We start from the raw sequence: 23,763 nt of genomic DNA, 5'->3' as shown, positions 1-23,763 counted from the left end.
TGCTTCAACCTCGTGGCTTGGTTTTTGCAAAGACATGCACTGTCAACTGTGGGACCTTATATAGACGGGTGTGTGCCTTTCCAAATCATGTCCAATCGATTGAATTTACCACAGGTGGACTCCACTCAAGTTGTAGAAACATCCCAATGATGATCAATGGAAACAGGATGCACCTGAGTTCAATTTTGAGTCTCACAGCTAAGGGTCTGAATACTTACGTAAATAAGGTATTTCTGGTTTTTATTTGTAATAAATTTGCAAAAAAATCAAAAAACCTGTTTTCTCTTTGTCATTATGGGGTATTGTGTGTAGATTGATGAGGAGGAAAATGTATTTAATACATTTTAGAATGAGGCTGTGATGTAACAAAATGTGGAAAAAGGGAAGGTGTCTGAATACTTTCCGAATACACTGTATATTGGCAACCTGAAACACCATCGGCGGTCCATCTCTCCAGCCCTGGTTCTCAGGTCCTTGTCCACCCCAGAACAAAGCTGCCTACTCAGGCAGCAGGGCAGGCTCCTCTCCAGGTCCAGGATGGTGATCGCCCGCTGTAGGCACATGTGTTTATAACAATGAATGAGCTATGATCAAACTGTCCACCAAAACAAGCAGCACAGTGCCATTTCCTTGCATCAGTCAGTCCGGCCGTTTGTCCGTCAGTCCGTGGTGGATCACCTGTAGTTTCCAGATGCTGGTGCTCTCCAGGGACATCTTCTCCACAGTGCGGCTCATGACGGCGATGAGCATGTTGAGCAGCAGGATGTATGTGGGCATGATGTAGGAGATTAGCAGCAGAACACCTCCTTGTAATGGTACCTAGAAAAAACATATTCCTTATTGCCATAAATAACTCCCCACTTTTCCACCGTGATAGCTAGTATAGTTGAAGTCGGACGTTTACATACACTTAGGCTGGAGTCATTAATAAAACTTGTTTTTCAACCACAACAAACTATAGTTTCGGCAAGTCGTTTAGGACATCTACTTCATGCATGACACAAGTCATTTTTCCAACAATTGTTTACAGACAGATGATTTCATTTATAATTCACTGTATCACAATTCAAGCGGGTCAGAAGTTTACATACACTAAGTTGACTGTGCCTTTAAACAGTTTGGAAAATGCAGAAAATTATGTCATGACTTTAGAAGCTTCTGATAGGCTAATTGACATTTGAGTGTGGATGTATTTCAAGGCCTACCTTCAAACTCAGTGGCTCTTTGCTTGACATGTTTTTTATTATTTTTATTTCACCTTTATTTAACCAGGTAGGCCAGTTCAGAACAGTTCTCATTTACAACTGCAACCTGGCAAAGATAAAGCAAGTGCGACACAAACAACAACACAGAGTTACACATGGAATAAGCAAACGTACAGTCAATAACACAATAGGAAAAACATCTATATACAGTTTGTGCAAATTAGGTAAGATTGGGGAGGTAAAGGCAATAAATAGGCCGTAGTGGCGAAGTAATTACAATTCAGCAATTAAACACTGGAGTGATAGATGTGCAGAAGATGAATATGCAAGTAGAGATACTGGGGTGCAAAGGAGCAATATATATATATATATATATATATATATATATATATATATATATATATATATATATATATATAATAACAATATGGAGATGAGGTAGTTGGATGGGCTATTTACAGATGGGCTATGTACAGGTGCAGTGATCTGTGAGCTGCTCTAACAGCTGATGCTTAAAGTTAGTGAGGGAGATGTGAGTCTCCAGCTTCAGTAATTTTTGAAATTCGTTCCAGTCATTGGCAGCAGAGAACTGTAAAGAAAGGCGGCCAAAGGAAGAATAGGTTTTGGGGGTGACCAATGAAATATACCTGCTGGAGCGCGTGCTACGGGTGGGTGCTGCAATGGTGACCAGTGAGCTGAGATAAGGCGGGGCTTTACCGAGCAACGACTTATAGATGACCTGGAGCCAGTGGGTTTGGCGATGAATATGAAGCGAAGGCCAGCCAACGAGAGCATACAGGTCACAGTGGTGGGTAGTATATGGGGATTTGGTGACGTAACGGATGGCACTGTGATAGACTGCATCCAATTTGCTGAGTATAGTGTTGGAGGCTATTTTATATATGACATCACCGAAGTCGAGGATCGGTAGGATAGTCAGTTTTACGAGGGTATGTTTGGCAGCATGAGTGAAGGATGCTTTGTTGCGATAGGAATCCGATTCTAGATTTAATTTTGGGTTGGAGATGCTTAATGTAAGTCTGGAAGGAGAGTTTGCAGCCTAACCAGACACCTAGGTATTTGTAATTGTCCACATTGTCACGACTTCCACCGAAGTCGGTTCCTCTCCTTGTTCGGGTGGCGTTCGGCGGTCGGCGTCACCGGTATTCTAGCCATTGTCGATCCACTTTTAATTTTCCATTTGTTTTGTCTTGTTTTCCTACACACCTGGTTCTCATTTCCCTCATTAAGTTTTGTGTATTTAACCCTCTGTTCTCCCCGTGTCTTTGTGTGGAATTGTTTATTGTAAATGCTGGTGCACATGTTGACTGGTGCGCGACGGGTTTTGTACCCATGTCTTGTAATTCTTTATGCCGTTGGTTTTGGTATTAAACTTCTCCGGCTATTACCTAGTTCTGCTCTCCTGCGTCTGACTTCCCTGCCACCGGTTACGCACCCCTGACACACATATTCTAAGTCAGAGTAGTGATGCTGCATGGAGGGGCAGGTGCGGGCAGCGGTTGGTTGAAGAGCATGCATTTAGTTTTATTTGCATTTAAGAGTAGTTAGAGGCCACGGAAGGCCTCCAATGCCATGTATGGCATTGTAACTCATCTGGAGGTTAGTTAACACAGTGTCCAAAGAAGGGCTAGCAGTATACAGAATGGTGTCGTCTGAGTAGAGGTGGATTAGAAAATCACCAGCAGCAAGAGCGACATCATTTGGGGCGGCAGGGTAGCCTAGTGGTTAGAGCGTTGGACTAGTAACCGGAAGGTTGCGAGTTCAAACCCCCGAGCTGACAAGGTACAAATCTGTCGTTCTGCCCCTGAACAGGCAGTTAACCCACTGTTCCCAGGCCGTCATTGAAAATAAGAATTTGTTCTTAACTGACTTGCCTGGTTAAATAAAGGTAAAATAAAAATAAAAAAAATCATTGATGTATACAGAGAAGAGACTTGGCCTGAGAATTGAACCCTGTGGCACCCCCATAGAGACTGCCAGAGGTCCAGACAACAGGCCCTCCGATTTGGCACACTGAACTCTTGTACTTTTTGGAGAAATGTCCTCTGGTCTGATGAAACAAAAATAGAACTGTTTGGCCATAATGACCATCGTTATGTTTGGAGGAACAAGGGGAAGGCTTGCAAGCCGAAGAACACCATCCCAAATGTGAAGCACGGGGGTGGCAGCATCATGTTGTGGGGGTGCTTTGCTGCAGGAGGGACTGGTGCACTTCACAAAATAGATGGCATCATGTGGAAGGAAAATTATGTGGATATATTGAAGCAACATCTCAAGACATCAGTCAGGAAGTTAAAGCTTGGTCGCAAATGTTTCTACCAAATGTACAATGATACTTCCAAAGTTGTGGCAAAATGGCTTAAGAACAACAAATTCAAGTTATTGGAGTGGCCATCACAAAGCCCTGACCTCCACTCCATCCTATAGAAGATTTGTGGGCAGAACTGGAAGAGTGTGTCCGAGCAAGGAGTCCTACAAACCTGACTCAGTTACACCAGCTCTGTCAGGAGGAATAGGCCAACATTCACCCAACTTATTGTGGGAAGACTGTGGAAGACTACCCAAAACATTTGACCCAAGTTAAACAATTTAAAGGCAATGCTACCAAATACTAATTGAGTGTTTGTTAACTACTGACCCACTGGGAATGTGATGAAAGTTGAAATAAATCATTCTCTACTAGGATTAAATGTCAGGAATTGTGAGAAACTGAGTTTAATTGTATTTGGCTAAGGTGTATGTAATCTTCCGACTTCAACTGTATATGTCATATATAATGGCTGCTTTGGCATCACCTAGGTGGGTGCTAGACATTAGTGGATGAGGTCAAGGAGAGTGCCCCTCCTTTCTTTTCAAAGAGCCTTCATCTGGAAAATAAATTATAACCCCTCTGTGAACTCTCGAGGTCTCCCATGCCGATGGTGAACTTGAACAGCTCCATGGTGTTGTGAGAGACGTTTCCAAAATGAATCCTCTTTAATGTGAGGGAAAAAGGTAATACCTTTTTCAGCTGTGTTGTTTATTGAATGTGCTGTTTTATTGGCCAAAACCTTCCAACTGACGAGATGGACAAACCAGCACAGGTGTAAAACCTGACTAACGTGGTGATACCAATCAGTGTGTCCCACATGCTAACATCCAACCTCTAAATACAAATGGAAACCCCAAAGACTGTAATACCTTCACCCTTAAGACAACAAATACATACAATATTTTTGTTGTACAAGTTTGCTCACAACCAACAGAAAACAACTTCCATCTCACAATATGATCAATTTAAATGCATCACTACTTAAATGCATCACCTTTTCCAATATAAACATGATGTCTACTGGCTGTCAACAATTAAATACAAGACAGTCACCTTTTTTATGTTTTTTTCCTCTGCCTAAAACTCAGAAGTTTTTGAGAAACAGAGATAAAATCATATAGGTTTCTATGACTCTCATCCCCTTGGAACAAACGCAACCAAAACAAAACATAATTTTTTTTTAACAGCAAAACGTGCAGTCAAAAAATATTTGAGGCAGGGATACACACTTGAAAGGCAATCAGCAATGGGGGACGAAGGTAGGAAAACACTTCATCAGGAGTGACAAAAGCAGACAACTCTGGCGCGCTCATTTAGAGCGAAACCTGCCTATATCCCTTCAGGAAATCGAACTTGCTAATGTACTTAGCAGTGCCTGCACGGTCCACACAATCGTCGACCCGGGGCAAAGGGTACAAGTCTGACTTAGTAACTGCACTGAGTTTCCGAAAATCTAAACAAAACCACAGAGACCTATTCACATTAGGTACTTATATACAGGGTGAACTCCATGGACTGTTGTCATGTTGTGCAATGCCATGCTCAAGCATGAACCACCTCACTGCAGAGTTTCTTTCTCTTTTCAGTATTCACTCGATAGGCATGTTGTTTGATTGGGGCAGAGTCCCCAACGTCAATGTCATACCCTAGTACATTTGTCTGAGTTGGCTCATCTGAGAATAAACCCTGATATTCTAAAAGAAAGTTGCCTTTTTCCTCTGTAGACAAGTGTGTCAAAAAGACAGCAAGGTTTTCTAGAATCTCTGAGTTACTCAGCCATCCCACAGACACAGGGTATATTGGGCTTTCCTCATGCTCTTGAGGAAGACTATAGTCAAATGTGACAGCAGTGGCCAAAGGCAGAACATCACTACCAGATTCCACCGACATCTCCGTCCAAACGTAACGGGTGAAGTATGATTTCAACATGCTGACACAGCCATGTTTTTTTCCTGCGCTCTGGTGAGGTGATGATTTACATTTTAGTCACTTAGCAGACACTTTTATCCAGAGCGACTTACAGTTAGTGCATTCATCTTAAGATAGCTAGGTGGGACAACCACATATCACAGGCATAGAAAGTACATTTTTCCTCAATAATATCATAAGAGTCCGAGCTAGAAGGGGTGGGGTCAAGTGCATGTACTGCTAAATAATTCTTATTAAAAAAAAATTGGGGGGGGGGGGGATTATTTAAGATACTGTTTGAAGAGGTAGGGTTTCAGATGTTTTCGGAAGATGGGCAGGGACTCTACTATCCTAACTTCAGGGGGAAGCTGGTTCCACCATTGGGGTGCCAGGACAGCGAAGAGCTTGGACTGGGCTGAGAGGGAGCTGCCCTCCCGTATTGGTGGGAGGGCCAAGAGACCTGAGGTGGCATAACGGAGTGCTCGAGTTGGGATATAGGGTTTGAGCATAGCCTGAAGGTAGGGAGGGGCAGTTCCTCTTGCTGTTTCGTAGGTAAGGACCATGGTCTTGTAGTGGAAAATGATGATGATGTATTCCAGATTACTATGTTTTTTCACTATGGGGTAAGGGCCTGAAAATAACGAGCTTGCAACGGTGACACCAGAACAGGTAACAAAACCAAGACATGGTCACCAACATCGAAAGTGAAGGATCGGGCCTTTCAATTGTACCAAGCTTTCATTTTCATTTGCACCTTCTCCAGATTCTCACTGGCAAACTGTATCGAAAGCACTAACGTTTTCCAACAGATTGTTTTTTGTGTTTAAGGTGTCTTCTTGCAACCGCTCTCTCAGCAAGCTCAAAAGTCCTCTGACATCATGTCCAAACACGAGCTCATTCGAAATAAAACCAAGAGATTCCTGAACAACCTCTAGCGCTGCAAACAGTCCCAGTTATTCCCAAACTCATAGCAGTAAGATCTCAACATAGACTTCAAAGTCTCATGAAATTGCTCAAATGCACCTTGAAACTCTGGGAGGTATGCACGAGAGTGGCAATGGGTAACACCCAACTACTGTAGCACTTGCTGGAAGACCTTTGACATGAAATTCAAATTTTGGTCCAATTGCACTACTTGCGGAAGTCCAAATGTTGAAAATAATTTTACCAGTGCCTTAACAATACTGGGAGCCAAGATTTTCCTCAGTGGAATGGTCTCAGGGAAACAAGTAGCAGCGCACATGATGGTCAAGAGAAACTGGTTGCCACTTTTGGTTTTGGGCAAAGGAGCAAAACAATCCACCACCGGCTGGAGTGGAGAGGGAAACATCTTTACTCTATTCAGCAATCAGATGCTTCCTAGACATTGAAGTGTCAACTATAGGGAACCTCTCTTTCTTCAGCGGTCCTACAAACTTGCTCACCTTTGGGGTTTTCAAAGGAGAGGTCAACTCAGGTTTACTGAAATCAGGGTCACCCATAAACATCTCAGACAGATCGATTGTGGTGGGATCACTGACATCCTCAACACTAGAGTTGCTCCTGGTGACTTTCTTAGACATAGCACATGTAATGGCACACTCTGGGAACACTCTAGGGTTCTACTCTGGGTTCCTTACAAACAACAGGATTTGGCACGAACTTCCCTCCAGCCAAATCGTTCCCGAAAGTGATTGAGACCCCCTTCACTAGGCCTCACTCCAACGACAACGGAACCAGAAATAAGATCAGACTCGAGTTCCACATTATACAAAGGAACTTACATGCAGCCCATCTCCACTCCTTGTACTAACACACCGTAATCAGTTCACTGTAACCGTAAAAAGGCACGGTGTCTGGCAGTATTTTCACCTGCTGCTTAAAACCTCTTACAGCTACCCCCCTACTTTTTTCAATTTCCGCCTGAAGACATACCCAATTCTAACTGCCTGTAGCTCAGACCCAGGACCAAGGATATGCATATTCTTTGTTTAATTTGAAAGAAAACAATCTGAAGTTTGTGTAAATGTGAATTTAATGTAGGAGAAATAACACAATAGATCTGGTTTAGAAAATAGAATGAAAAAAACATACGTTTTTTCATTTTTATTGTTGTATCATCATCTTTAAAATGAACAATACAAAACAAGCATTCAGATAGGATGATGGGGACAATTTCAGTGAAAAACATAAGAGGGCAACAGTACACACACCCCCCCCCCTCAAAAAAATGGAGAAAAAACATGAAAAATATATATATATATATATATACATTTACACAATATTGTGCTGCTGATGCCAGGTGCCATAGCAGTCTCTTTCTGCTGTAAAGCAGAGGGTCACCAAGCATGTGGTGCAGGAGATGGGGGACTTCATTTTACAAAGAACACAGCGACGCCTCCATGCTGTGCCCTTTTGGCCCTGAGGCACATCCATGCCTGCAGAAATACATTTGGGCAGATGAACACCACTTGTGGGAGGAGCTGGATGAACCAGCTTCAGTGGGGGATGGACACCTTGGCACTGGGGGCTCCCATTCGGAGTCAGTGTCACTGTGAAAGAAAATGTTCAGTTAGAATAGTTTCACATATGAGCCCTGTATCAACAGGTATAATTAACAGATATATATAGAGTACAGGGAACATAAGGTTGAATATATTGTTATAGACCTACTAGATCTACTGTCTCATGTATATTATGACAGACCAGCTAGATCTACTGTCTATTTTATATTATGGCATTTCAGCTAGATCTACTGTCTCTATTATATTACAACAGACCAGCTACATCTACTGTCTCCATTTCACTTTGGCCATTGTTGTGGGCCTGCCCTCCCCTCAACAGCCTCAAATAGGCTATTTCATGTGAGGGTGTGGTGGAGTGGCAGACACACGTATCTCGGCCATGCTCCCTCTAATCCACAATATGTATATATACACACACAAACATAGGCTATGGGTCATAAACATACATACAAACATACTCCCACCCACAATGTATAGCCAACGTGTACTTTACACATTTCATTACATTTTTATATATTGCTACTAAAAAATTTTTTAAATCACAAATAATATTTTATATTATTGATTTCCAACAACGGCATTAGCATGAGAAGAATTTACCAGTCCAAAACAATGTCCTCTCCGTTCAAAAATATTCCTCCATTTGGGAATCGCTACATGAATCGTCCTCCAACAATCTCTGTCTCACTTTCCCGATCAATTTCTTCTAAAATTGTGTGTACATCTGTATATCTAGACTTAGATTTAGCTTTCCCTGACTTAGTCACCATAATGATTGATCTATAAACAGCTGAAGATGCGCTTTACCAAAACAATGCTTTGCGTAACATGCGTGGCTCCTTCCGGTGTGAATCTTCAATGGCGAATGACCCTCTTTACGCCGGAGTTTACTACATGGGTTGGTCTTCCAACACATAAACATTACATATTGCCGTTTACCTCAGCTCATTGACTATCTACCCAGCTAGATTTCAAGATGATCAGTGGTCATTGGGTTAAAATACAGTCAATCAACGAAACAGCGGTCATATCATTGGTGCATAATGATGTCATTACTTGTTGTCTTCAAATCGGTTTATTTCAGTCAATATGTCCCGCGAAATGACCCATCAGGTTTGGTTGTGTTACAAACAAACCAGTTGATTGCAATGAAACCAAACATGTGTGTATTTACCTCGAATGTGTCGTCGAAAATGGAATGAGACTGAATTTACGACACAAGCGGTTCACAAAATGTTTAGTGTTAGGCTATAAAAATGGATTTTATCAAACATCAGACCATATATTGTGTAACAATGAGCATTGGGATTGCAAACAGAGAAAGATCGTCAACGGTAAACAATTTATTTTATTGCAATTTGTGATGTTACGCCTGTGCTGGTTGAAATAGTTTTTTTTATGGGGCTTTGTTCTCAGATAATTGCATCGTATTCTTTCGCAGTAAATCCTTTTTCAAATCTGACAACGCAGTTGGATTAGCAAGATTCTAGGCTTTCGACCCATGTGAGACACTTGTGTTTTCATTAATGTTTAATATGACTATTTATGTAGCGATCACCGTATGTTGTCGAATTTCATCCCGCTAACGGGTTCGGTGCGCAGAGAGGTTAACAGCATCGCCACTCTGCAGAGACACGAACCCGTCTGAAACAAAGGGTTCATACACATCTGATCCAAAATATTGTTTAGGAGAAACACCTGACCCAACCAGAGACTTAGTTGGTTGGAGTGCTCCCACAAGAAGAAACAGCTTTTTCTCTCTCTCATTTTTCTTTTTCAACTTAGGACACTGAGAGACAATGTGTCCTTTCTCTGGCAGTAATGACAAATTGGCTGATACAAAAAAACTGCTTCACATTTAGTTTTTTGTTAGTTTTTTCAGTGTTCATTCTTTAAATAAATAAGAATGTACACATACCACGCTGCACCTTGGTCCGACCCTTATAACGAACGTGACAGAAACTAGGAAGTGAAATAGATTACAAAGTTCGGTTCATTGGTAGTGGTAGACTGTTAATATTCTGTGCTGACCATGTTCAGCAAGGGAAGATTCTGAAAATGAAAACTCTGAATGGGAAGAAAACCACAAGTCATGTCCCTGGAGGGGGGTCCTTTCTGGGGTTCCAATGTATCCATAGATTATGTCAAATCAAATGTAGAGGGGGGCATTGTGGTTGAAGCCAAAATGCTTTTCAGTAAGAAAGAGGTGCAGAGAAGTGAAAGCCTGTCATTAATATTAATGTTTGAGAAGCTTTTACCTAATAAATTACAGATGGACTTTCTGGCTTTCACTGTTAGAGAGTTTGTTCCTACTCCATTAAGGTGTGTTAAATGCCAAAGAATGGGACATGTAGTGGCTCTGTGCAAAGGAAAAAAAAGATGTGCCAAGTGTGAAGGGGAACATGATTATGGTGAATGTGGGAACAATGTCAAGGTTAGCTGTTGTAATTGTGGGGGGGAACACATTGCAGCATTGGTGGATGCCAGGTGCAGAAATAGGCTACAGAGGCCCAAAGATATAAAATCACTCATAATGTCTCATGCAGAGGCTGCAAGGCAGATTGGTGGAACAAGCAGAATGATGGAGATAATAGGGTTACTCCTGGAATAAGTGGACCTACTGTAGGAAATGCTGCTTATTTTGTGGCGGGGCGGGTGCCTGCTGGCTGACTTCTGTCTTCAGTTGAAGGGTGTTTCTTCTGACACATTGGTGCAGCTGGCTTCCGGGTTAAGCGGGCGGGTCATGTATTGGAGGACGCATGAGTTGCAGAAATTAGACAAGATCGTAATTGAAATTGGCAGAAAAGGGGAGTAAAATACACCTAAATATATACATATAATAATTGTTCTCACAAATGTGTAGTGTGAAAGGACACCTTAATAGTTAGTCAGATTTACTTTCTATCCTTCATTAGAAGGGTTATCAACCTGACTGTGTTTGTGGAAAGAAGTACAGCCAAGTTGAAGATCATTGTGGAAGCAGCAACCGAGTTTTCAGGAGTAACAGGTGTTACTGTCGCCATGATTGTTGACATGTTGACTCCTAATAATACTAATGATGTAAAGTCTCAGTTTGATGATAATTAGAGTTATGGTTTTTGTTTTTCCTTCAGTGGAATGCCAGAAACCTTGTTGCTAACGGTCAGGAGTTTAAGATACAGTTGAAGTCGGAAGTTTATATATACTAGGTTGGAGTCATTAAAACTTGTTTTTCAAATTTATTACAGTGCCTTGCGAAAGTATTCGGCCCCCTTGAACTTTGAGACCTTTTGCCACATTTCAGGCTTCAAACATAAAGATATAAAACTGTATTTTTTTGTGAAGAATCAACAACAAGTGGGACACAATCATGAAGTGGAACGACATTTATTGGATATTTCAAACTTTTTTAACAAATCAAAAACTGAAAAATTGGGCGTGCAAAATTATTCAGCCCCCTTAAGTTAATACTTTGTAGCGCCACCTTTTGCTGCGATTACAGCTGTAAGTCGCTTGGGGTATGTCTCTATCAGTTTTACACATCGAGAGACTGACATTTTTTCCCATTCCTCCTTGCAAAACAGCTCGAGCTCAGTGAGGTTGGATGGAGAGCATTTGTGAACAGCAGTTTTCAGTTCTTTCCACAGATTCTCAATTTGATTCAGGTCTGGACTTTGACTTGGCCATTCTAACACCTGGATATGTTTATTTTTTAACCATTCCATTGTAGATTTTGCTTTATGTTTTGGATCATTGTCTTGTTGGAAGACAAATCTCTGTCCCAGTCTCAGGTCTTTTGCAGACTCCATCAGGTTTTCTTCCAGAATGGTCCTGTATTTGGCTCCATCCATCTTCTCATCAATTTTAACCATCTTCCCTGTCCCTGCTGAAGAAAAGCAGGCCCAAACCATGATGCTGCCACCACCATGTTTGACAGTGGGGATGGTGTGTTGCTTTTACGCCAAACATAACGTTTTGCATTGTTGCCAAAAAGTTCAATTTTGGTTTCATCTGACCAGAGCACCTTCTTCCACATGTTTGGTGTGTCTCCCAGGTGGCTTGTGGCAAACTTTAAACAACACTTTTTATGGATATCTTTAAGAAATGGCTTTCTTCTTGTCACTCTTCCATAAAGGCCAGATTTGTGCAATATACGACTGATTGTTGTCCTATGGACAGAGTCTCCCACCTCAGCTGTAGATCTCTGCAGTTCATCCAGAGTGATCATGGGCCTCTTGGCTGCATCTCTGATCAGTCTTCTCCTTGTATGAGCTGAAAGTTTAGAGGGACGGCCAAGTCTTGGTAGATTTGCAGTGGTCTGATACTCCTTCCATTTCAATATTATCGCTTGCACAGTGCTCCTTGGGATGTTTAAAGCTTGGGAAATCTTTTTGTATCAAAATCTGGCTTTAAACTTCTTCACAACAGTATCTCGGACCTGCCTGGTGTGTTCCTTGTTCTTCATGATGCTCTCTGCGCTTTTAACGGACCTCTGAGACTATCACAGTGCAGGTGCATTTATACGGAGACTTGATTACACACAGGTGGATTGTATTTATCATCATTAGTCATTTAGGTCAACATTGGATCATTCAGAGATCCTCACTGAACTTCTGGAGAGAGTTTGCTGCACTGAAAGTAAAGGGGCTGAATAATTTTGCACGCCCAATTTTTCAGTTTTTGATTTGTTAAAAAAGTTATAAAAATCCAATAAATGTCGTTCCACTTCATGATTGTGTCCCACTTGTTGTTGATTCTTCACAAAAAAATACAGTTTTATATCTTTATGTTTGAAGCCTGAAATGTGGCAAAAGGTCGCAAAGTTCAAGGGGGCCAAATACTTTCGCAAGGCACTGTATGTACAAACTATAGTTTTGGCAAGTCAGTTAGGACATCTACTTTGTGCATGACACAAGTAATTTTTCCAACAATTGTTTACAGACGGATTATTTCACTTATAATTCACTGTATCACAATTCCAGTGGGTCAGAAGTTTACATACACTAAGTTGACTGTGCCTTTAAACAGCTTGGAAAATTCCAGAAAATGACGTCATGGCTTTAGAAGCTTGTGATAGGCTAATTGACATAATTTGGGTCAATTGGAGGTGGACCTGTGGATGTATTTCAAGGCCTACCTTCAAACGCAGTGCCTCTTTGCTTGACATCATGGGAAAATAAAAGCCAAGACCTCAGAAAAACATTATAGACCTCCACAAGTCTGGTTCATCCTTGGGAGCAATTTCCAAACACCTGAAGGTACCACATTCATCTGTTCAAACAATAGTACTCAAGTATAAACACCATGGGACCACGCAGCTGTTATACAGCTCAGGAAGGAGACGCGTTCTGTCTCCTTTAGATGAACGTACTTTGGTGCGAAAAGTGCAAATCTATCCCAGAACAACAGCAAAGGACCTTGTGAAGAAGCTGGAGGAAACAGGTACAAAAGTATCTATATCCACAGTAAAACGAGTACTATATCGACATAACCTGAAAGGTTGCTAAGCAAGGAAGAAGCCACTGCTCCAAAACCGCCATAAAAAAAGCCAGACTACGGTTTGCAACTGCACATGGGGACAAAGATCGTACTTTTTGGAGAAATGTCCTCTGGTCTGATGAAACAAAAATAGAACTGTTCGGCCATAATGACCATTGTTATGTTTGGAGGAAAAAGTGGGATGTTTGCAAGTCGAAGAACACCATTTAATCCGTGAAGCACGGGGGTGGCAGCATCATGTTGTGGGGGTGCTTTGCTGCAAGAAGGACTGGTGCACTTCACAAAATAGATGTCTTCATGAGGAGGAAAAGTATATGGATATATTGAAGCAACATTTCAAGACATCAGTCAGGAAGTTAAAGATTGGTCGCAAATGGGTCTTCCAAATGGACAGTGACCCCAAGCATACTTCCAAAGTTGTAGAAAAATGGCTTAAGGACAACAAAGTCAAGTTATTGGAGGGGCCATCACAAAGCCCTGACCTCAATCCCATATAAAATTTGTGGGCAGAACTGAATGTGCAAGCAAGGAGGCCTACAAACCTGACTCAGTTACACCAGCTCTGTCAGGAGGAATGGGCCAAAATTCACCCAACTTATTATGGGAAGATTGTGGAAGGCTACCCAAAACGTTTGACCCAAGTTAAACAATTTAAAGGCAATGGTAAAGGCAATGCTACCAAATACTAATTGAGTGTATGTAAACTTCTGACCCACTGGGAATGTGATGAAAGAAATAAAAGCTGAAATAAATAATTATCTCCACTATTATTCTGACATTTCACATTCTTAAAATAAAGTGGTGATCCTAACTGACCTAAGACAGGGAATTTTTACTAGGATTAAATGTCAGGAATTTTGAGAAACTGAGTTCAAATGTATTTGGTGTATGTAAACTTCCGACTTCAACTGTATGTGAAATTGATTTAGAGATCAAACATGATGTGATATGTGTTCAAGAAACATGACTTGGACCACATCTTGTTTTATTTTTCCTGGTTATTGCTCAATCCGATCTGATAGATCAATTGTACAGGGTGGTGGTTGTATATAATATACCTGTCCCATCTGAATATGAATGTGTGATGGTGGAAATCTACAGTGCATGTAGTAATATTAAGTTATAAAATTTGTACAACCCTTGTCGTCAACTATCTGTAGTGATCTTTGATGAAATATCAGGAGAATTGAGCTCTAGAGAGATATTGTGCGGCGACTTTAATGCACATAGTAATTTATGGGGAAGTAGACAGACAGATGCTAATGGTACTATTGTGGAAGATATGATGGGAACAAGAGCATTAGCATGTCTTAACGATGAATGTGGTACAAAAGTTGATAGTTAGTCCTGCCTGGACCTCACAATGGCTTCTAACTCTATTGCATCTATGTGTGAATGGAATGGAATGAAACATTCTACTGTTGGAAGGGATAATTTCCCGGTTTCGAGTACCATGAACTTTGATGTTATTATTCCAGATAGGGTACCATTCAGAAGATGGGGCTTTCATAAAGCAGACTAGGAAAAGTTTGGTGATCATTGCTTAAAGTAAGTTGGAGAGTTGTCTTTAGAAAGGCCGGTTGATGTATGTGCTGCCTCTGTGACATCTGATTTTAAGTGCTGAGAATTTATATGTACCAGTGAGTGAAGTGGGTGAGTAAAGGAAGGTGGTTCATTGGTGGACTGAAGAGTGCACTGCGGCTATTCAATAAAGAAATAGTGCTTACATAGGAATATCAAAAAACGGCCATAATTGATCAAGTAAAAGCTGACTTGTTGGGGAAGATATCTGCTAAGGTACATATTGGGGTTACTTTGGAGGAAGTATAGTGCATTTGGAAAGGATTCAGACCCCTTGACTTTTTCCACATTTTCTTACGTTACAGCCCTATTTTTTTTTTTTATTTCCCTTCATAAATCCACACACAAAACCCCATAATGACGAAGCAAAAACAGTTATTTTACATTTTTTACAAGTTTATACAAAAAAAAACGAAACATCACATTTAAATAAGAATTCAGACCCTTTACTCAGTACTTTGTTGAAGCACCGTTGGCAGCGATTAGAGCCTCGCATCTTCTAGGGTATGACGCTACAAGCTTGGCACACTTCTATTTTGAGAGTTTCTCCCATTGTTCTTTGAAGATCCTCTCAAGCTCTGTCAGGTTGGATGGGGAGCGTCACTGCACAGCTATTTCCAGGTCTCTCCAGAGATGTTCAATTGGGTTCAAGTCTAGGCTCTGGCTGGGCCAATCAATGACATTCAGAGACTTATCCCGAGGTTAATCCTCCATTGTATTAGCTGTGTGCATAGGGTTGTTGTCCTGTTGGAAGGTGAACATTCGTCCCAGTCTGAGGTCCTGAGCGCTCTGGAGCAGGTTTTCACTCTAGTAACTCCCCATCCCGCATGCGGGAGCGTAATCATCGACTGACACTAATTAGCATAACGCAACGGACATAAATATTTCTAGAAAATATTCCTATTCATCAAAATCACAAGTGAAATATATTGAGACACAGCTTACTTAGCCTTTTGTTAATCACCCTGTCATCTCAGATTTTCTAAATATGCTTTACAGCCAAAGCTAGACAAGCATTTGTGTAAGTTTATTAATAGCCTAGCATAGCATTTTGTCCAGCTAGCAGCAGGTAACTTGGTCACGGAAATCAGAAAAGCAATCAAATGAAATTGTTTACCTTTGATGAGCTTCGGATGTTTTCACTCACGAGACTCCAAGTTAGATAGCAAATGTTCCTTTTTTCCAAAAATATTATTTTTGTAGGCGAAATAGCTCCGTTTGTTCTTCACGTTTGGCTGAGAAATCGCCCGGAAATTGCAGTCACAAAAACGGCGAAAAATATTCCAAATTAGCTTCATAATATCGACAGGAACATGGCAAACATTGTTTATAATCAATCCTCAAGGTGTTTTTCAAATATCTATTCAATAATATATCCATCGGAACAATTCGTTTTTCAGTAGGACCGATTGGAATAATGGCTACCTCTGTATTTTACGCGAGAGTCACTCTGGGAGCCATCAGGTGACCAGTTTAGGCCAAAGAGTTCAATCTTGGTTTCATCAAACCAGAAAATCTTGTTCTTTATGGTCTGAGAGTCCTTTACGTGCCCTTTGTCAAACTCCAAGCGGGCTGTCATGTGCCTTTTACTGAGGAGGGTTTCCATCTGGCCACTCTACCATAAAGGTCTGATTGGTGGAGTGCTGCAGGGATTGTTGTCCTTCTGGAATGTTCTGCACAGAGGAACTCTGGAGCTCTGTCAGATTGACCATCGGGTTCTTGGTCACCTCCCTGAGGTCTTCCATTTAAGAATGATGGAGGCCACTGTGTTCTTGGTGACCTTCAATGTTGCAGAAATGTTTTAGTACCCTTCCACAGATATGTGCCTCTACACAATTCTGTCTCAAAGCTCTACTGACAATTCCTTCAACCTCATAGCTTGGTTTTTGCAAAGACATGAACTGTCAACTGTGTGTCCTTGTATAGACAGGTGTGTGCCTTTCCAAATCATGTCCAATCAAGTTGTAGAAACATCTCATGGATGATCAATGGAAACAGGATGCACCTAAGCACAATTGAGTCTCATAGCAAAGGGCACCACCAAGCAAGCGGCACCATGAAGACCAAGGAGCTCTCCAAACAGGTCAGGGACAAAGTTGTGGAGGAGTACAGATCAGGGTTGGGTTCTAAAAAAATACCTGAAACTTTGAACATCCCACGGAGCACCATTAAATCCATTTTCAAAAAATTGAAAGAATATGGCACCACAACAAACCTGCTAAGAGAGGGCCGCCCACCAAAACTCACGGACCAGGCAAGGAGGGCATTAACCAGAGAGTAAACAAGAGACCAAAGATTACCCTGAAGGAGCTGCAAAGCTCCACAGCGGAGATGGGAGTATCTGTCCATAGGACCACTTTATGCCATACACTCCACCGAGCTGGGCTTTACGGAAGAGTGGCCAGAAAAAAGACATTGCTTAAAGAAAATTATAAGCAAACACGTTTGGTGTTTGCCAAAAGGGATGTGGGAGACTCCCCAAATACATAGAATATGGTACTCTGGTCAGATGAGACTAAAATTGAGCTTTTTGGTCATCAAGGAAAATGCTATGTCTGACGCAAACCCAACACCTCTCATCACTCCGAGAACAACATCCCCACAGTGAAGCAGCATGGTGGTAGCAGCATCATGCTGTGGGATGTTTTCACCGACAGGGACTGGGAAACTGGTCAGAATTGAAGGAATGATGGATGGCGCTAAATACAGGGAAATTCTTGAGGGAAACCTGTTTCAGTCTTCCAGAGATTTGAGACTAGGATGGAGGTTCACCTTCCAGCAGGACAATGACCCTAAGCATACTGCTAAAGCAACACTCGAGTGGTTTAAGGGTAAACATTTAAATGTCCTTGTCTCATTGCGCACTAGCGACTCCTGTGGCGGGGCCGGGTGCAGTGCACGCTGACCAGGTCGGTAGGTGTACGGTGTTTCCTACAACACATTGGTGCGGCTGGCTTCCAGTTTGGATGTGCGTTGTGTCAAGAAGCAGTGCGTCTTGGTTGGGTTGTGTTTCGGAGGATGCATGGCTCTCGACCTTCGCCTCTCCGTACGGGAGTTGCAGCGATGAGACAAGACAGTAACTACTACCAATTGGATACCACAAAATTGGGGGTAAAATAATTACAAATAAAAGAGAATGTGTGGTATGACAAAGATTGTTTCAAGTTGGAACCTGGTGCAGCAGTTTTTTTGAAGAATGTGCAAAATTCCCAGTGGCTAGATTTGCAGCTGTAATTGCTACAAAGTATTGACTTTGGGGGGATGAATGCACGCTCAAGTTCTGTTTTTTTGTTAAATTTCTTGTTTGTTTCACAATAAAACATACTTTGCATCTTGTGTGAATCAAATGATACAAACCCTCAAAAAGCTATATTTTAATTCCAGGTTTAGAGGCAACAAAATAGGAAAAATGCCAAGGGAGGTGAATACTTTTGCAAGACACTGTAGCATTTTCCTGGCATCCGCCAATCACAGATTCGTCCGTCAGAATGCCAGATAGTAAAGCGAGATTCATCACTCCAGATAATGCATTTCACTGCTCCAGAGTCCAATGGTGACAAGCTTTACACCACTCCAGCCAACGCTTGGCATTGCGCATGGAGTTCTTAGGTTTGTGTGCGGCTGCTTGGCCATGGAAACCCATTTCATTAAGCTCTCGACAAACAGTTATTGTGCTGACGTTTCTTCCAGAGACAGTTTGGAACTTGGTAGTCAGTGGTGGAAAAAGTACCCAATTGTCAAACTTTAGTAAAAGTAAAGATGCCTTAATAGAAAATGACTCAAGTAAAAGTTAAAGTCGCCCAGTACAATCCTACTTAAGTAATAAAAGTTAATGTAATTGCTAAAATATACTTAAGTATCAAAAGTAAAAGTATAAATAATTTCAAATTCCTTATATTAATCAAACCATATGGCCCCATTTTGTTGTTTTTTACATGTATCGAATAGCCAGGGGCACGCTCCAACACTCAGACATAATTGACAAATGAGGCAATTGTTTAGTGAGTCCGCCAGATCAGAGGCAGTAGGGATGACCAGGGATGTTTTCTTGATAAGTGTGTGAATTGGACCATTTTCCTGTCCTGCTAAGCATTCAAGTATTTATTTTTTTGTCTTTGTTTTTTTTTACCCCTTTTTCTCCCCAATTTCGTGGTATCCAGTTGATAGTTAGTCTTGTCTCAATGCTGCAACTCACGTACGGACTCGGGAGAGGAATGCTTCCTCCAACCAACCAACACAACCCAACCAAGCCGTACTGCTTCTTGGTACAATGCCCACTTAACCTGGAAGCCAGCCGCACTAATGTATCGGAGGAAACACCATCCATCTGGCGACCGTGTCAGTGTGCACTGCCCCCCGGCCCACCACAGGAGTCGCTAGAGCGCAATAGGACAAGGACATCCCTGCCGGCCAAACCCTCCCCTAACCCGGACAATGCTGGTCCAATTGTGCGACGCCCTATGGGTCTCCCGGTCGCGAACCCAGAATCTCTAGTGGCACAGCTATCACTGCGATGCAGTGCCTTAGACCACTGCGCCACTCGGGAGGCCGAACCAAACAATTTTTGACACTGTACGCACTACAGCGCTCACCAGTTCCGTTCTGTGAGCTTGTGTGGCCTACCACTTCGTGGCTAAGCCGATGTTGATCCTAAACGTTTCCACTTCACAATATCAGCACTTACAGTTGACCGGGGCAGCTCTAGCAGGGCAGAAATTTGACAAACTGACTTGTTGGAAAGGTGGCGTCCTATGACGGTACCAGATTGAAAGTCACTGATCTCTTCAGTAAGGCCATTCTACTGCCAATGTTTGTCTATGGAGATTGTGTGGCTGAGTGCACGACAAACATGTTTTTTGTTTTGTTTTCTTGAGTAAGGCAGCTCCAAAATGTTCAGTGTTCTGTCACTCATAGGGAAACTACGTCATTCCAAGTCTAAGGGTAGAGCTCTAAAGTTCGAGCCCCTTGGGTGCTGCCATAGAGTTACCTTAGAAGTGCCCATCCAAGAAGGCTCAAGGTCATTGGCCACAGATAAAATTACGTCAAATCACATTATATCTACAGTAGCTTTGATTGGACTGAAGCATGATTTGTGCCGCATTCAAAACAACTGTTAACTCGGAACTGCAAAATCTGACTTTAGTGAGTTGAAGACAACTGGGAACTCGGGAAAATCGAGCTATGACTGGGAAAATAAGTTTTGAACTTTCATCCAACTCGGAATTGTATTATATCCAACTCGGAATTGGGAACATGGGCCTCTTTCTAGAGCTACGACCTGAAGATCACATCATGATTCAAATTATTTTTCTCTTTGAGTTCCCAGTTCTCATCGGCCATTGGACATAAACATTACACAACAAGTTTGAAGTCGCTAATTCAACAATGAGTGGTTAGGAAGGAATCCGTGGCTAACTGCAAGTGTTGCAAAGCAATCACTAGCCTGCTACTCAGTGGAGAGGGTGTGTGGTCCAAGTCTGGGGTCTCTTTTCCAAGCTTAAAAGGATAAGCATCCACATGCAAGACCATGGGCCAGAAAATGTTGAATACATTGGCTATGCTGTCAATCCAGCCTGACTTTTGCGGTGCTCAAAACAACAGGAAACTCGGAAATGGGAAATCTCAGACTTCAGTGAGTTCAAGACAGCTGGGAACTTGAGAAAAAGCGGTAATCCAACTTGGAGTTCCAAGTCGGGAACTCTGGCCACTTTCTTTAGATCACTGACATCATGATTCGACCTTGTTTTTTTTTCGAGTTCCCAGTTGTCTTGAAAGCACCATAAATCCAGGACCGCTGTGCCACCTTCCTGTTCAAGTGAGCACAGCACAACAAGGTGAGTCAAACATGTCTTGTATGCTGCTGCATAAGTTATGTAATATGCCAGGGAGATAGTATTACTTTCTTAGCTACAGTATACATAAGTATATGTTGTGTAGTAAGCTGTTAGTAGCCCAAGTGCCTCACCCTAATAATTTGATCTATTTTCACCTACTGTTCTGACTTGGTGGTGCACATGTAGCCTATAATTTGTTTTTGAGAAATGTTATTGAATATTGTAAGAGCTTTCATTGTCTGCTTATGTGCCCCCTTTTTTTATCTTACGGTTCTGACCTGGTGTACAGGGAGAACACTAAGTACGGCCCATGTTCTGAATTCTGTCGCTGTACATTTCAAAAGTGCTTCACAAATAGTTATATTGACTGCGTCCTTCCTAGCTCACTCAATGTTAATGGAAATTACGGATTGCCTCTTCTCCGCTTGTTGTCCCCTTATGTCATAGTTTGTACATCTCAATAGTCAGTAGAAACCACATTTGTTTAAGCAAGTCAGCCATATCAGCTGTTTTTGTAAAGGCAGTCAATGAGGCTGAATGAACTGTTTCGCTACCAGACAAGGTTCCGCTGATAGCCAGGTGTAGCAGTGGTATAGTGCAATTAATGTATTGTTTAGTGTTGTGCAGTGGCTTTGCTGGCATGCATCCCACTTTTTTTTTTACCCCACCAAGATGTACATGCTAAAATTGCCACTGCTTGGGAGAAGGTGCGTAAGAGCTGACACTGCAACCAGTCTGTCAACTCTCTGCAGGTGGCAAATAAATCCCCATAAATGAAGAATTAAGCACGCTACAGAGACAAACAAAATGAAAAACCTACACCAAACTTAAAGGCAGGACGCAAACCAAAAGGTGGAGCAAAATGAAAACAGGGGAAATCAGATAAAGGATTGTTTTTCTAGAAATCAAATTGGGAGAGCCAACTAAAGGTGTTAACCCTCCACATCTCTTAAGACAAGTGGAGCACCGGGCCAGTCACTCTTAAATCTCACATGGGCCAGCACAGGTGAAACACCTTCCGATTAATGAGATGGACAAACCAGCACAGGTGTAACACCTACTGGCTAATGAGGTGACACCACATCCAACCTCAAAATATAAATGGAAAAACCAAAGTCTGTAACACCACTGCTGTGGAGGGACCGAGAATGCGTTATTACGGTCCATTGACAGTTGTTTTTTAATATAAATCATATTGTTGGTTTATACTGTCTCATTTGTTTTCAGTGTTTTAGAAGTGTCATTGTACGAGGGAACTGTCATCTACAATTTTGATAGGTCCTTTGATGGTGTTGGAAGAATAAACATATTCATTTTGAATTCATGAGCCACTGACGGGCTGTGTTTCTGTGTCCCTGCATACAAAAGTGACAGAAGAGAAATGAAATACCTGCTGAAAAACCAAAGCAGAAGACAACGTAGACAAAGAGAAAGCGCAAGATATCACTTAGGATCATCTGCAAAGGAAAAAGAAGACATAGTAAAAAAGAGAGTATCAAAGGAACTGTGGATTATAACTACAGCTGGGTCACGACACCAATGTTGTCCCAATCATACATTTATTGTAAATACCCTGTGGCAATGAATCCTATAGCTTCTCTATAGGAGTGTGACCAGGACCTGTCCAGGACTGCTGATCTAGGATCAGGTCCCCCCCCTGTCCATATCATTTTATTCAATATGATCTAAAAGGCAAGTGATCCTAACTCAGCACTCTTACTCTGAGAGTCTTTGTGAAAACAGGCCCTGGTATCCATTATACCTTCTTTATCATAACACTGTAGATGCCTATGTGTCCATATCCCCTGGAGAAGTAGCACAGGGTGACCCGGCTGAGAGACAGACACAGCACAAAGAACCCCAGGTACTCCACCCTCCCACAGCAGTACAGCACAGAGGACAGGAAGATCGTCTGTAGATAACTACATACAAAGTCAACTTGAACTCGAGTTTTATCACTCAGTCCAAAAAATAACCTCTGACACTGTCACGTTCTGACCTTTAATTCCTTTGTTTTGTCATTATTTAGTATGGTCAGGGTGTGAGTTGGGGTGGGCAGTCTATGTTTGTTTTTCTATAATTTGGGGATTTCTATGTTTTGGCCTAGTATGGTTCTCAATCAGAGGCAGGTATCATTAGTTGTCTCTGATTGAGAATCATACTTAGGTAGCCTGGGTTTCACTGTGTGTGTGTGGGTGTTTGTTTCCGTGTCTGTGTTTTTCACCACACGGTACTGTTTTGGGTTTCGGTCATTCCACGTTTATTGTTTTTTGTATTCAGTTGTTCATGTGTACTATTTCTTATTAAAAGAACCATGGACACTTACCACGCCGCATATTGGTCCTCCGATCCTTTTCACCTCTCCTCTTCGGAAGAAGAGGAGGAAATCCCTTACAGACACTTACAGTATGAAACACTAATTTCCTAGCCACACATGGCATGGCTTAGGATGGCTTTCACACATACAGTATGTAAAATCACACATCACACATGCACACACCCCTCCTGGGAATAAGTGACAGGCTTCTACTGCTGTAAAAAGTTGACCCGCTAGACTCAGGAATTACTGTCTGGTATGCTCCAGAGTAAAAGGTGGCTGGATATCAGAGAGTGAGAGAAATTGAGCTGAAGTGAAAATTGTTTCTATGGACAGCACTTTGGCAACACTGATTTGATCTCCTACATGATGTTCGCCTGGATCCAAACTGAGTTGCTCAGTTTCAGCTAGAATAATGCTAGAATAATGTATCTTATTGTGATCATGCAGAAAGACCTCACCGTTCCCTTCTTCCTCTTGTAGGCGGTTAAGAAAAACATCTGAGCAGCGAACTTGTCCCACTCCTCCAGTTCAGAGGCTCAATTTTGAGCATCGCATGGCGATTCTAAAATAAAATGGATACTACTACCCACTGGGCACACAT

The 23,763-nt window shown here is 41.9% G+C and overlaps 1 pseudogene; it reads right to left on the bottom strand.

Moving 5' to 3' along the window:
- LOC149979156 (transient receptor potential cation channel subfamily V member 1-like) overlaps positions 1-23,763 on the bottom strand; it is a 31,532-nt pseudogene that overhangs the window by 3,366 nt on the left and 4,403 nt on the right.

This window comes from Oncorhynchus mykiss, chromosome 12, assembly GCF_057628025.1.
Source record: "Oncorhynchus mykiss isolate SJ-2025 chromosome 12, ASM5762802v1, whole genome shotgun sequence".
Taxonomy (NCBI): domain Eukaryota; kingdom Metazoa; phylum Chordata; class Actinopteri; order Salmoniformes; family Salmonidae; genus Oncorhynchus; species Oncorhynchus mykiss.
This window is presented reverse-complemented; position numbering and strand designations above follow the sequence as displayed.